This window comes from Ascaphus truei, chromosome 1, assembly GCF_040206685.1.
Source record: "Ascaphus truei isolate aAscTru1 chromosome 1, aAscTru1.hap1, whole genome shotgun sequence".
Classification (NCBI taxonomy): domain Eukaryota; kingdom Metazoa; phylum Chordata; class Amphibia; order Anura; family Ascaphidae; genus Ascaphus; species Ascaphus truei.
In genome coordinates this window covers 76,296,277-76,311,819 of record NC_134483.1, presented here as the reverse complement: position 1 = coordinate 76,311,819, position 15,543 = coordinate 76,296,277, and positions in this window count along the sequence as shown.

The window sequence follows — 15,543 nt, the reverse complement described above, 5'->3', positions numbered from 1 at the left end:
AAAAATTCCACACGTGAGTAAATTTTACTAATTTTGTGAGTAAATTTTAAATTATAATTGTTAATATTCAATTATCAGTACCTGACTTCACCCTGTCACAGCGCTCTAATACAAGGCCAATGCTGATGAATAAATCCAGATATTGGGGAACAGTGGGTGAGACCATAACCATATAGACAAATGAAGTGAGTATGTCCATGAAATACTAGAGATGACAGATAATCCCTGAAAACAGGGGATGAGTGAAATAATCACAAACCCCCTGTTTCATTGGGAGTGTCCATTTCAATAGAAAGAAATATGTACTCACAATCTCTTGATGAAAAGATAATAGAATTTCACCCACTTCCTGGTACTGGAAAAGATGTGCCGCTGCTGAAGTCCAGAGATGAGATGAGAGGTAGCGCACAGCCAAAAAACAAAGGAGAAGGGGCCAGGTAATGCAAAAATAGGGTTTATTCGGAAGACAATAGCATAGAGGAAAAGCCTTGGGTGAACTTTGGCTGCATTCTTTTTCCTCCCCACCCCCTCTGGCCTTTTCTACTGGTGGAGTAGTGCTTAGTACCTTTTAGGTTGCAGGAGATGCTAGCTTCCGCGATGTTGTGGGGAACACAAGCGATGTTTTGGTTGTCATCAGGCTGTGTTCTTCTCAGGTGGAAGCAACTGTATTCACAGCAGGCTCCAGCTTAGCTGGAGACAGTACCACTGTGAAACACATTGTGCATACCCCCACCCAATAAACTGTAGACTTAGGCAGAGGCATATAAAACAGGGTCTTCTTTATTCATCCACTGCAGATGATATTACAGCTATGTAGTCACTGGTGTCAGATCCCAAGCTTTTTGATGTTCCTGGGCTCTCTATCATACTTGATACCTCTACCCCTGAGTGACTGGGGGCCCATCTCAATACCTTGAGGGAGAGACTAGAACTGACTATAATTTGGAATGGCTTCCTCTCTAGCACAATGGGGGAGGGCACAAGGTCTGCACCCGAATTGGCTGCACACAGACCAAGTTCCACCACCACCCCTGTCACTCAGAGAGGCTGCCATAGGGTGGGGAAAGCCCAGGATCATGCCTTACAATGCTTTGGACTTACTAAGACTGACATGGCAGGCAGGGCAGACAATTAGCCAGGACTGGCATGGCTACATAAGCAAGACTTGAACAGGCTGGGTGCTGGAAAGGTGCCCTTTCTTTTTAGAGTTGACCAGATGGCATGACCCCCCACCTACAGTATGCTTATCCTCCAATGCCATAAGACTACAGAAAGCTGAAAGCAAACTGGGATAGTAAACTAATGAAGGTTGTAAACAGTGACAGGTGCAGCCTATAAATACACAAGATATTAAATAAATCACAGCCACATTTAAAAATGTTAAAAGGATATGTGATAAAACTATAATTAATATAAATAATAATAAAACAGAAAAATGTCATAATAAATGCCAAATGTGAAATGTCACCAAACAATGTGATTAATTATTGAGAGCCTTAGTACAATGAAATCAATCAAATATTGTGATTAACTATGCTAACTGTTTTAGTCAGCATCAATGAAAGCATCACAAATAGTAAGACAACATATAAGATAAACTAACGTGACTTCTAATGTGCACACATACAGCAGATTTGCAATATCTCTTTTTTTTTAAATTGTTCATTTGATCAAATTATTATTACCAACAATATAGATTTTGTCTCCACAAAATCATATGAAAATCGCTTCAGTATCAGCAGAAGGTTAATGTTTAACTACATTACTACAGTATGTAAGCCTAATGGTCAGGACAAATAACACTATGGCAGTGCATATCCTTTTAATTATGAGAACAATTATGAGAAAAGCGGGTCTACTTAAGTTATTGATTATGTGGTGCCACTATCTCCTTACATAAGGGATGGTGCTATAATCTCAGAGAAATTATCTTTTGTACCAACAAAAAGAAAGAAAAAAAGCTTGAACACGCTGGCTTTTCTGCATATTAGTTACAAAAAAATTCACAATAAGTTTACTAATAATGTCAGTTTGCTATTCACAAATAATAACAATTATTTATTAAAAAATAATAACATATACAACTATCTAAAGCATTGCTTGCAATTATATCAATGGTAATGTTATCCCCATCTACAGTATATCTTAAAAACAGTACATAGACAAATTCTGTAGTGCATAGCAGCCATTTTCCAAGTTACAGTATATAAAGTAGGCTATAATAAATGTCCTAAATCTATAACAATAATATTTACCCAAGATAGCAAAATGGATCATTTAATATGATGATAATTGTAACATTCGTAGTACAGCAGGGCCCCGGGTATACGGCGGGTTCCGTTCCAGAGGCCCGCCGTATAGTGAAAATCGGCGGAAAGCGGATCCGGCGATTTTCACTTCTGCGCATGCGCAAACCGGCATTTTTGCAATTCTGCGCATGTGCAACTTATGGTATGCGCGCGCAACCTGCGGTCTGCATGTACGATTTACAAACCAACATGGCGGCCCCCTTCTCGGTGCCGCCGTATCAGCGGATCGCCGAGAAGCAAAGCGCCGAGAAGCGGGGCCCTGCTGTATCTTATACACGTCAAACTAAACTCCTGTTATGTATATGCGTTCAGCAGTCCTGCTTAATGTGCAATCCCTGTTTTTGGATAATAATTTATCTGGTTCGGTGTGCCCTGAAGCTGCAATATGGCAGCATAACCTCTATGCTCAGGAGAAAACTTCCTTTATACAGGGTAATACCTCATGCTTAATCCAGTATTGAGCCCTAAATCTGTCCAACATACCTTACTGCGGTATCTGTTGCCAGAGTGGCAAACTTTTGGTGAAGCTCTGATGCGTTCCCGAAGTATTTATCTGGTGTTTGCTAATGGTGACACCCAAGCCACATGACCACATGGTGCCCAACAGGTGCCGTTAAGTAGGGATTACATAAAGCCGGGACGAGTATCGCGGTGCCCCTAATCTTCAGGAGGTGAGAGGAATCTGAGGGCAGCAACAGAGCAGACTGCACACCCACCCCTATGGACACCGGACGGCGGCCTGACTGCCAGCTGCAGCGTACATAGGCAGCCACACACTGAGGTCCACACAATGGCAGAGAACAGATACTAGTGAAGGAGGCCAATAAGGGATTTTCATGAAAGCATCTATGCCAAGGCCTGCCCACACCCTACTCCAGAGGAAAGCTCTTCTTGGACCTACAGAGCAGTAACTCTAGCCACCCAAGTAGAGGCAAAACCATGGTGGGGGTAGAGAATAAAGGTAGCCTCATCTGTACATTCTTCCCGCAGTATCAAAACTAATTTATTTGTGGATCTGAACAGATATGTGAGAAAGGTAACCCTCATGAGACACTTTGTGATGAAAAGCAAAGAAAAAGAAGAGATTTTTAATACACAAGAACAAAATTGTATTAGGATTATGACATCACAAATGTCAATGAACTCACAGTTCACTGAAAGCGAATTAGTATTGGAGGTTAGTACTCTTGAGTCTAAAATGGAAGCAGACTTAGATATTGAATATCTACCACAACACTCCACGCAGATGTCAATTGAGCCGTCCAGTCCTCTGGTCATATCTGACCCAGGAAATTTGTCCGTTGATAGAGAATCTTCCAATAATGATCTACAAGTAGAGCGGAATACACCTAAAATTGTACACTCCCCCTTTATCCCGAAATCCAAGTTTTTTCCTTACCATTCAAAAGGTGGATTTATAGACACATTCTACACCCTAGTATTAAGGGATTTTGAAAATCTGTGTGTTAATATGCCGACATTACAAAAAAGAAATTTACATCTAAATGAACAACGTGCCCTAAAAGAATTTAGTCAACAGGACAATATAATCATTAGGCAAGCTGATAAGGGAGGAGGAATTGTACTGCAGAATAGGGAAGATTATGTGGCAGAAGCTTATCGCCTATTGGATAATAATGCATTTTATATTATATTGGACCAAGATCCGATGGTAGACTATCAAACATAGTTTAAAATATTGCTATTGGAGGCACAATCTTTGAGTATAATAAATAAAATGGAATTTGATTTTCTATATAAACGTTATCCGAGAACCCCTGTGTTCTACCATATACCCAAAATACATAAAGACTTAAAGGTACCACAAGGAAGACCAATTGTTTCAGGGGGTGGAATCGATGACGTCCAGCGTGTCACAATATGTAGATTATTATCTACAGCCTATTGTGGCAAAATTAAGATCATATATTAGGGACACGCTGCACGTCATTGACTCCATCTCCAAAATCCCATGGAAATCTACATATATTTGGGCCACATGTGATGTGGCCTCTTTATACACATGTATAGATCATGAGAAGGGAATACAGGCGGTCAAACAGTATTTAAAGGTAGAGACAAAATTGGACTCTATCCAAAGGGATTTCATTACAAAAGCCATACGTTTTATTTTGGAGCACAATTATTTCTTAATTGAAGATAAATATTATCTCCAGGTCTGTGGGACGACCATGGGAACCAGGTTTGCCCCCAGCTATGCGAACCTAGACATGGGACTGTGGGAGAGTACCCATGTGTGGGGGAATGCTAGGCTGGGGGCAGGACTGGTGTTCTATGGTCGTTTCATAGACGACCTTCTATTCATTTGGGATGGTGAAGAGCAGGAATTATCAGATATTTTTCAGTCTTTCAATATTAACAACATGGGGTTAAACTTTACATCAGAAATAAATAAATTTATAATTACTTTTCTTGATCAGAATTGAGCACTAATATGGATAATAAGATCATCACCAAAACTTTTTTCAAAAAAGTGTCTACTAATAGTTATCTACACAATACCAGCAACCACAATAAAAAAAATGGTTGGAGAACATCCCCAGGGGCCAATTTCTCAGAGTTAGGAGAAATTGTTCTCTTGACTCTGATTACTTGGCACAGGAGGATAGTCTCGTCAACAAATTTGTGGCAAAAGGGTACAACAAAAATATTGTTCAAGAGACATTCAGACAAGTAGGTCTAATAGAGAGACAAAAACTTTTAGAGAAGTCTAAATATAAAACTACAACTAGTAAATTTAGTCGAATAATGACAAACAATTCTAGCTCACCCTTTTTCATCACACAATACAATAATGCCTTTTCCAAAATTAAATCTATACTAAATGCACATTGGAACATCTTGCTGAATGATCCGATTATTGGTAGCAAATTGCCCTCTAGAATACCAGTTGTATTCCAAAAGCAAGAAATATGAAATCATTGCTAGCACCTAGTAGATTAAAAACTCCAGATTTGAAACTTATAAATAATATGGAACAAACTGATGGCAACTTTCTATGCAGACGTACGAGATGTTTAACTTGTAAACATCTAAAAACATCTAATACCATCTCATCACATTCAAACGGGTCTACACATTCAGTAAAAGGACATATTGATTGTTTATCCACTTTTGTGGTTTATGCTATCATATGTCCATGTGGTGTTCAATACATTGGGAGGACTGCACGCTCATGAATACGCGGTTCCTAGAACATCGTAGAAACATCATACATGGTTTACAAACCCATAGTTTGTCTCGCCACTACAAATTAAAACATAATCAAGACCCAGCCACATTGGTAGTGATGGGGATTGAAGCCCCCTACTAAGTGGCGATAGACATAAACTTTGAAATCTACGCGAAACATACTGGATTTATGTTCTAGGGACACTAAGTCCAGATGGCATGAATGACTGTATTGACATCAGCACAGTGGTCTAATTAATGCATCCCTCCAATGGTGATGACGGAACATGGAGGTCAGGGTTGAACATGCTAGTCATGTTCCCTCCATGTTTGTTTTACGGGGGTTCCATCTCGCACAATCTGTTCATTATTTCACGATCAATCAGTATTTATACAGATGTATATATATATATATATATGGTTTTTGAAGCTAAAAGTGGCACTGTGTGCTCATTTGCATGTCATTCCCCAGAATCCCTTGCTGCAGTGGAAGTGCTGTGTGCTGGGTGATAATGGTGAAAGGCGGGGTTGCAGACCTGCCTAAGACATGCAGATGAGCATACAGCTATATTTGCATATATATATATATATATATATATATATATATATATATATATATATATATATATATATATATGTTGATATGGTCAATATTGTGCACTTTGTCTATTTTCTGTATTTGCATCTACACATATATATATATATAGAAAAAAGGAAAGAGAAAGAAACAGGCGCACACCTAGTGCATTACCACAATAAAAATGTATTGAATGAACATAAAATCTAACAAATGCCCACTCACAAAAGTACAGCGAATATAAGCGTGTATGAGATAGGCTCTCATGTGCCATTCAGCTCAATCACCAGCGTCCGTCCGCAGTCAATGGCGTCGTCACGTGGATCAGCTCCGTGAAACCGGAACCGGAAGAGGGGTCCTTCGCCTTCAGTGTATCATCGTATTGGTCCCTCCAGGAAACAGACACCTCCAGTATAGCAAATGTGTGAGGTTGTAAGCCGGGAGAGCAGCACACGGGAGCCAAAGTTCTACAGTAAACCTGCAACAGTGCTTGTGGGCAAATGGCGGCCAGAATCTAGCCACACCCTACGCGTTTCGTCATCAAATGGCGACTTCTTCAGGGAAAGCCCTTCAAGCATAAGTCCTCAGTATTTATAGGGAGGTAACCAGCAAATTAGCCAATAAAGGATTATTGAATTAAAGCATTATTGAATTAAAGCAGTCAATTTGATCAATTACACACATATATATATACAATTTGAATAAAACAATTATACAGTATACATGAATGTGACTACACAGATTGTAGATATTGTGAGGACCCCATTGATACTTGAGGAGTGATGAAACGGGCTGCAAGAAACCAAAGACATTGCCACTGGAACAGGACTTTATGTATTGAAGGTTTTTTAATACTTTTTTACATATTTTTTGACAATTTTTTCTATTTTTTACTTATTTAATATATTATTTAGATTTTTATTTTTCCTTTAGGGTTTATTGTCAGGAGATTGTATTGCTATTGTATTTTTTAAAGTTCTATCATAGTGTATAAGCCTACTCTAGCTGCCCCTTCAAGCCTATCCAATTAGCTACTGTCTCTCCTAATAATATCTATAATTAACTGGGTTATTTAGCGGCGCTACTTCATATTGTTTTTTTGTTGTTATATATATATATATATATATACATATTTATATATTTCAAAACATCTTTATTTTTAGATAATAAATATATTATTTATATATATATATATATATATATATTTATATATTTCAAAACATCTTTATTTTTAGATAATAATAATATAATAATAATATTCTTATTCATTCACATGACACGTTTATATAGTCACATTTGATAATTATTAATTAATATTAATATATCACCAAACACACTTTATATAATTAATAATATTTTATCACATAGACACAATCATATTTGATTTAATTAAAAACATTACACCTTGCACAATCACACTATATGTAGGACATTTTATTTAATAGTTTAGTATCTATTTATTATACTTTATCAGATAATGTTAAACTTTTTGATCCATGGATCCAACATAGATCTGATATGGACTGTATAATACATTCTTGACAATTTGCGTTGCTGGTGATCTCGGATACAAACTCTCGGTCTTGATTGATCCTTCTTTCCTTTTGTTGCTTTTTAATAAAAAGAGAAAAAACATTAGAAATATATTCGAGAATACATATGATTTATATTAGCCTCTGACAGATTAATATATGGTCTGCAGTATATAGAAAATATTTGGTTATGCACAGACCATATATATTCCTTTCCTATCTCTCCTTGTCTCTGGATTATGGTTTTATAATATCCATAAGATAAAATAAAATTAAAATAAAATTAAAACAATATATTTATCTTTATATAATTATAATAAACTAGTATGAAATTATTAATTATCTACTGTATCTAAAAATTTTTTAAGTGTTTCAACTATTGCTAAATACTATTCAAAAACAAAGAACAAATCTATAGAATTATTCGAATTGACCATCTTATACAAGCCCTTAGTTAATTACTTATTAATTATTATAACATTATCTAATACTAATATTTAAGTTGGTCAATTGGAAAAACATATTAATACTGTGCTATCAGTCCTCCTCCTTTCCTAAACATGTTGTAAACTATTATACACATGTATTTTTTATTGGTTGTAATTTGTGTGTGATATTTGTGTGTGTGTGCAGATGTATACTGCTATATGTATATAGATATATAACTGGTTCTTGTTTGATCTTATATACCAAATTTAATACTAAAGCAATTGACTACTGGCTACAGCAAGCAGTGTACAGATGCACACATACGCATGAATATATACATTTAAATAGACATATGGTTATGTTTATACATATCTATATCTATATAGGGTTGCAGACCTGCCTAAGACATGCAGATGAGCATACAGTTATATTTGCATATTTGCTTTCCTGTGGAGGGTTTTTGTCACTTTTTTTACTCACCATAACTTAACTCAGTATTATGGTTTAGCCTATCCCATAGCCTCTCTTGCATTCCCAGTAAAATCAACCCCACACTGATGAGACCCATCAAGGTCGAAACAGCTGTCTGTGGGTGGTTTTCTGGGTATGCACCTTAACCCTGGCTGTGCTCAAAGCTGTGACCATGCAGCAAGCTTAAGCCTATAGGGAATCATGTTAAAAATGGTTATTGAGGCAAAAAGTGACACTGTGTGCTCATTTGCATGTCATTTCCCAGAATCCCTTGCTGCAGTGGAAGTGCTGTATGCTGGGTGATGATGGGGAAAGGCGGGGTTGCAGACCTGCCTAAGACATGCAGACGAGCATATTTGCAGTTATATTTGCATATATATATATATATATATATATATATATATATATATATATATATATATATATATATATATATATATATATATATATATATGTTGATATGGTCAATATTGTGCACTTTGTCTATTTTCTGTATTTTTTGTATTACCTGTATTTTAATATTTGGCATTAATTATGTATATCTTCATCACATCATATATTTGTATTATAATTGCTTTATATGGTAGTAATACACTTCTATTGATCCATGTGAAGAGTTAACATCACACAAGTGATCTGCCTGTCCTAGACAGTTAGACTTAATTAGCTAGATCATATATGATTGGATCGTTCAGATATACCTTTGAGGAACACCCTAGATCCATCCCTTGATGAAATCACGTAATGTGAAGAAACGCGTAGGGTGTATGTCGTGTTGCTAGTGTGGTATATTATACCTTCAGCATCCTGGACTCATAGACATTATCGGCTACCATACGCGCATCCACGCAGTGCACAGCCTTGCCCGGAACCCATTGTGCAGCAGATTTGTTTCCGAAGGACACCAGGATTGATTGTGCTTTTCCCTGAGTTCCTGCTGGACGGAGACCCAGAGGAGCCTTGCAACTGCATGCGGTGGAGACAAAGTGTGAGCAGCGTAGCTGAGTTCCAGTTGGTGCATGAGTATATCTCATACAATGCTATTTTATTTCTGTTGTTTGTGAGTTCGAATTTGTTGGATTTTTTATGGGATATTAAATGCCATTTTTAGACTTATTGCACTAGGATTGGGCGCTTTCTTTTTTCGTTTTTGTACAGATCTGCTGGGAATTCGTTGGTTCCATGTGGAAGGCTGCCAGTATCCTGATTAGAGTGTCATCTTACTACTGATCCATTTATCGGTTGGACTTTATCCATATATGGTTTATGTATCTTTATATTGTTTTTTTATTCATTTGTATATCCCCAGTATACTTACTATTCACAATATTTCGGTCACATACACATTATATAGCCATATTTAATTGGTCACTAAACACACTGACATCATATTGACATACACACATATATTTTGACTATATACATATATTCTATTTAATTCTTTGCTATATATCATTTATAATTGCATTGGTAATTCACGTATTACAATATAGCCATATCAGCAAGGTCAAAATAGGTTCATTCATTTATACGTATACCATTATGTTAAATATATATACCTATTTATAGGCGCAGTCTTTTTGTTTGGAATATATATATATATATATATATATATATATATATATATATTTGTTTGTTGTTCACAAATAAAAATCTTTAAAGACATTTAAGCTCAGCATCCTGTTTTTACCAAATAAAATGTAACATATTTCAGCATGGTAAAATAAGTACCTTCCCTTTCAGGCCGACGAGTCTAATGTTTACTTAGAAACCTACAAATCGGAGCCGCATGTGTGGCGCAAGCCAAGATGGCCGCGTTTTAGTGCAGGTCGGCGATAGAGAGGCACTCCGTATGTATGTATTTATGTATGTATGTCTTTGTTTATATAGCGCCATTAGTGTACATAGCGCTTCACATTAGTAATACACGTGACAATTATATAAATAACAAATAATACAAATAACAGACCATGGGAATAAGTGCTTCAGACATAAAAGTAACATTTCGGAAGATGAGTCCCTGCTCCGGGGAGCTTACAATCTAATTGGTGGGCAGAACATACAGAGACAGTAGGAGGGCATTCAGGTAAGTGCATCTGCAGGGGGCCAAGCTTTATGTATTGTGTATAGTATTAGCCACGTATGAGCTGATCAGCCTCAAAACTCACTCCGAACGGAACCAGCAGCAGGAGGCTATAGCGGAAATACCCGTAATCGATCCTACAAACTTCAAAAATACCCAGCTTGGAACACTCTGATCAAAGCAAAAACAAGGATCCCCTCTGAATGATCCAAGATGGCGACTTCCCACATGACAGCACAGATAATGGGGAAGAAAGTGAGGCTAACATGCAAACCTGCACAAAACAGGACATAGATGACCTACCCAACCTCAAAGCTGCATTTCACTCCGAAATACAGCAGGCGGTGAGAGACCGCAGAGGTGACCTTAAGCAACTGGAAGAGCAGACCAATTATCTGGAGAACAAGATGCTGGAAGTCTCCACCGCTCAAGGGGAGCTCTCCCAGGATGTGGTACCGCTGCAGACAAAGATGGAAGAAATGTCCGAACACCAAGAAGAACAGTATAACAGAGTACGACACAACAACCTTCACTTCTGCGGGGTCCCGAGATTTTTGAAGAGCTGGAGTAATACCTGCTCCGTCTGTTCGGTATGCTTTTGACACATGGATTTCTGGAGCGATTGGGCCTTCAGGCGGCCACGTCAATAAGTTCCCAGGTCACAGAGCTGGATTGGGCCAGGAACCATTCTTATATTTTATACCCCTGCATTTTGAAGCCCCATTACCTATCAAATCCCAGGGCAGGTGTGATGGTTAGCCTACAGTGCAGAAAACCTTTGCACCGGCCCTGATATTAATGCAAGATAAGTAGTTTAAGGAGGTATATAGGAGACACCCCTCACCAACCTCCGCCGACCCCAAACAGTATCAAACGGTTCTTCTAAATATAAATGGACGTACTTGTACAAAGTTACTTTGTATCTTGTGATTTAGGCAAATAGTGGTTGAAAGGGAGTAAAAAAGTGGAGGCGTGCTTTAAATGTGGTAGCTGTCAGCGATGTAAGTTTATGGAGGTGACAAGAGGTCCTTTTAACCCACATCAGAGTATGCTGGCCGACATGTGAAAGCTCTTTTCAAGAAGATACATCTTTCACCTAAAAATCAGGGAGTCTCCTTATAAATAAGGGGTGTTGACCAGTATAAATCACATTGCAAACTGCTGGCACAAAAAGTGATATATCTTGTCCATACCAGAGCATGTATTTTTATTGGGTGAAAACTGAACGATACATTATGTTTGCTTTTGTTATTGCAAACACCCACAAACAGCTGTGCATGCCAATTTGTATCCAGCAACTGTGTTCTAACACCTGTTCTAACCTTATTCTCATACAGACAGCCGCCCACTCACCGACAGAGAATGTGTCTCTTTACTACAAGCAGCCAACAATGAAATGATGTATCTGCATCCCCACATAAAAGAACTAATATGACCTGCTCAAAAATCATATAATAGTTAAGTTCTCCTAAATGTTTGCTCTAAAATGTCAAAACATGTAGTTATGTTAAATAACTGATCGCTATTGGCCATTTCCGAGTAAACTAGGAGATGTTTTTGAGGTCTCAAGATGACACAATTTGTTCCACTTCCTGCTGTATTTTGTTTTCTTTTTTTTTCTTTTGTTAATTAATTTTCTTACATATGACATTTCTCTCTTGAGCACGTAGCTTAATGCTAGTTGTGACCTGGCAGATTTATATAATGCAGCGATAAATTAAAACTTCAATACAACCCATTAGAATATTATGTAGAGCGATTCCTCCATAACTGCTCCAAAAACAGCTCCCCATTGCAGAGGAAACATGACACAAAACACCTTCATACATTGAGACAAATAGACAGAATGTAATGCTCTTGGACTCAGAGGCATATACAGTACATCATGTGAATGAGAGTTCATTCAAGTAAATGGGGGTTAACGCCGGAACCGTTGCAACAAACCTATACCAGCACTTGATGCATGTGCCCAAAAGAGCCAACTTAGCATCATAATGCCTGAGCATTTATCACCCTTGGTATATATTCCCTTGATGTTACTTTTGAGCATGTTGATTGTCTGTCTTCCTATCTTTTTCATGCTTACTTTTTCCCTTAATTTCTTTATTACTCTCTGTGGGTCAGATCCACAGAGCGCCGTTAAATCCGTCTCATAAGGCTGCGGTCCCAATCACTGCTACAGCACACACCTCGGCGTGCGCTGTGCGTGTAAGCACTGCCCCTCAATGGGGCTGGGCCCAATACTCACCTTCCAGCTGAAGGTGCAGCCGCGCTGTACTCGCAGTTTTTTTTAACTCAATGGAATTGAGTTCAGAACTGGCGACGGAGGCGTGGCCACGCCCCCACCGGTGGTTCACTCAATGAGGGCGAACCAGCCACGTGAGGTCATGACCACGCCCCCGCAAAACCTCGACCACACCCCCTCCCGTCGCAATCTCCGTCTCTCCCTAAAAACCGCAGATCGTGGGTAGCGCTGTGCACGCACTGCCCCCCCCCCCCCTGCCAGGCGCGCGTGTCACAGTGATCACTGGGACAGCAGCCTAATGTTAATCCACGAAGCTGATTATATGCGAAAAGATCCGCCATTAGTTATCTCATTAGAACAGGCTTAACACCATGTTAAGTTAGCTCTGCTTGATGCTAGCTTCAAATAACATGGTGTTAAGCCTGTCTTACCTAAAGGTAGCGTTCATCAGGGCAAAGGTCCATGTGTGGACTGAAAGGTTTGTTCTTTTGGACATTTTTTCTTCTTGAAACTTACCTGCGTGGTGCTATTTTTTCTTCATCTAGTCCAAGACTGAGAGGGTCACCCTGGAGCTGCCCTGGGTAATTTATATGCTTATATATATATATATATATATATATATATATATATATATATATACTGTGACAGAAACCAGGGGTTGGTAATAAACTCCATATACAGGGCTCCCAGGATACTGAACAGTTTCTGTCCTGTCTAAGCTGAACAGGGCAGCCTCGTGGTACAGGCACTCCATTCCACAGTTTGTCTGCTGCCTGTTTTCTGTCACCTGTCATGCTGATTAGAGTTCAGGTATATAAGACCTGTTTCCTGTTTCCTCTGGGCCCCGCCCAAGAGCCTGGAAGGCTGCTGAACTGCAGAGGGGTGAGAAAGCCTCTTTCCCAAATCGCTTCATTCATTCTGTTAGTTTGTCTAAAGACTGCAAAGGTACTTATTTTGTTGGTGGAAGTGGACAAGCCACTTCCAACTCTGAGTCAGGGACATCTAAGTTTAAGTTATCGCTCAGATGAGCAGCTTTTTGTTTGGCTTTGTTTTCTGTTTAAACTGTGGCAGTCTCAGTGCCTGGGACTGAATAAACCAGGCATAGCCTGTTTAAAGGAACAGTACGTGACGTCTCATCATTTAACCTACCCTAAAAGACCGTGTTCTAACAGTCCCGGACAGACGGCGGAGCCCCGGAGTAAGCCGTTTGTCACATATGGTGGAGAATGCGGGCAGAACACTAAAAGGTCTGGGGGTTAAAGAACTTTAAAGAAAAAAAAAAAAAAAAAGGTTTTTTTTCTCTCTCTCCAAACAAGATGGAAGACGTGGTGAGTGCGCTGGTACGCAATGTCGCTGTCCAGAGAGACGCGAATGAAGCCCTGCAACAGGCGAATGCAAACCAGCAAGAGACAAACCGCTTGCTGAAAGAGGAGCAACAGCGGTTCGCTCAGGGCTTACAGCAGGAACTCGAGATCCTGAGGGAGACTATCAGTAACCTTCCACTGGCAGCGGCAGCCCCAGTTCCGAAAATGACCAGGGCAAGCCACTACCTTCAGAAGATGGGACCCTCGGATGATGTGGAAGCCTATCTTCTCACGTTTGAACGCACGGCACAGAGAGAGGGATGGCCAGAAGCTGAGTGGGCTGGTCTAATCGCACCCTTCCTAAGCGGCGAACCCCAGAAGGCTTACTTTGATCTAGAGCCAGCCGAAGCTAACGTCTATGCAAAATTGAAGTTCGAGATCCTCGCCCGCCTCGGCGTAACCACGGCTGTTCGCGCCCAAAGGTTTCACGCATGGTCCTTCACGATGGATAAAGCCACCCGAAGCCAGATGTATGACCTCATCCACCTCGCCCGGAAGTGGCTACAACCCGAGATCAACTCAGCAAGCCACATCGTGGAACGGTTGGTCATGGACCAGTTCTTGAGGAAACTTCCCTCTGCCTTACGCCATTGGGTCAGTCGGAGTGACCCCCACAATGCGGATGAGCTTGTGGCCCTCGTAGAAAGGTACAATGCAGCAGGAGAGCACCCGCAACCCACAGTCGTGGAGCAACCCCACTACCCGAGGTTCCAGGACTCTTCCAGAGACGGTAAAAGGGTACCGGGGTTAAGGGGAGCTGAAGAGCGGCGACCACCTTCACGCAGCACCAGCAACAGTGGTTCGCACACTAAGGGCAATAGCCAACATGGGGAGCCGGGAAAAGGCTCTAAGTGGGACACAGACTATGTACCTAAATGTGTAAATTGTCATGAGAGGGGCCACACAGCAAAAATCTGCCCACTAAATGATGAGCCCATGCAATGCAACAGCGTGGAACCTTATTCGCTGTTGTCCCAATGTATGGGCCCTAGCCCAGAGGACCCCTTGAATAACCATCTGTGGGCATTTGTAAAGGTTAATGGTAAGAGGGTTCGGGCACTTCTTGACTCTGGGAGTATGGTCACACTAGTGTCCGAATACCTATTGCCCATTAAGAAGAAACAGGTAAACAGTTCACAAAGAGTGGCAATTTGTTGTATACATGGGGATAATCATGAATATTCCACTGTTGATGTTTTTTTTGAAACAGAATTTGGTTCTTTAGATTTCAAGGTGGGTGTTGTACCCAAACTGGCACATGATGTGTTAATAGGGACCGACTTTCCCCATTTTCTAAAAATGTGGTCCCCAGCTCAGAATAGCGCCCAGAGTTCAATAGCA